We start from the raw sequence: 303 nt of genomic DNA, 5'->3' as shown, positions 1-303 counted from the left end.
GCGGTGGCCGGGAGCGGCCACTGCACTCCAGTCTGGGCGACAGAGTGAGACTCCAACTCAAAAACAAAAAACAAACCCAAAAAACAAAAAATAAAGTGCCCTGTCATCATGCCATTGGCTGCTTCTCACACCAGCTCCAAGTCTTCCAGGTGTAAAACCTGAGCCCATTTGAGTGTTTTTATTATGTGAGTTGGAGTCTCACATTGTCACCCAGGCTGGAGTGCAGTGGCATACTCACAGCCACCCCCAGTGTCAACCTGCTGGGCTCCGGCGATCCTTCTGCCTCAGCCTTCCAAGTAGCTG

The 303-nt window shown here is 52.1% G+C and overlaps 1 protein-coding gene across 1 annotated transcript in view; it reads right to left on the bottom strand.

Annotated features, from left to right (window-relative positions):
* FRS3 (fibroblast growth factor receptor substrate 3) overlaps nucleotides 1-303 on the bottom strand; it is a 9,713-nt gene that overhangs the window by 9,051 nt on the left and 359 nt on the right. The window lies entirely within an intron of this gene.

The sequence above is a fragment of the Carlito syrichta genome, unplaced genomic scaffold (assembly GCF_000164805.1).
Source record: "Carlito syrichta isolate Samal-C Ts95f unplaced genomic scaffold, Tarsius_syrichta-2.0.1 Scaffold305755, whole genome shotgun sequence".
NCBI classification, from domain to species: domain Eukaryota; kingdom Metazoa; phylum Chordata; class Mammalia; order Primates; family Tarsiidae; genus Carlito; species Carlito syrichta.
This window is presented reverse-complemented; position numbering and strand designations above follow the sequence as displayed.